Source organism: Pelobates fuscus, chromosome 8 (genome assembly GCF_036172605.1).
Source record: "Pelobates fuscus isolate aPelFus1 chromosome 8, aPelFus1.pri, whole genome shotgun sequence".
Lineage (NCBI taxonomy): Eukaryota > Metazoa > Chordata > Amphibia > Anura > Pelobatidae > Pelobates > Pelobates fuscus.
The window spans coordinates 66,558,340-66,559,001 of NC_086324.1; positions in this window are offsets into that span (position 1 = coordinate 66,558,340).

Here is a 662-nt window from a genome sequence, read left to right on the forward strand (position 1 = left end):
CACATTGTACAATAAACTTTAGAAGGTCAACTGTTCATTTTTTTTTTTGTGTGTGTGTGTGTGTGTGTGTGTATAGAAGATCTTCAATAAGAGAAACTGCTATGTTTACATATGGGTTAATCCAGCCTCTAGTGGCTGTCTCATTGACAGTCGCTAGAGGCGCTTCCGCACTTCTCACTGATTTTATTTATTTTTTTACAGTGAAATTACGCCAGCGTCCATAGGAAAGCATTGACACTTTTTTCCTGTGGACTGACTGAATGCGTGCGCAGCTCTTGCTGCGCATGCACATTCAGCCGCTGGCGTCCGGAGGAGGAGGGAGCCCAGCGCTGGAGAAGGGTAAGTGATTTAACCCCTTCAGCCTGGCGGGAGGGGTGCCATGAGGGTGGGGAGGACCTATTAATACTATAGTGCCAGGAAAACGAGTTTGGTTTCTTGGCACTATAGTGGTCCTTTTTTAATCAAGAAAAGCTAGCTATCTTGATGCCCTGATCCTGGGGCACAAATGGCAAGATTGTGTGGGATCATCATTTATCAGCTGATTATAGTATTTATAACTAAATTTTTTTTGTAACCATAGCATGTGGCACAATGTGTTTAAACACGCAGAGGTTTCCTCCAAACGCTGACAAGTGGCTGAAACAGAAGCTCAACATCAGCTC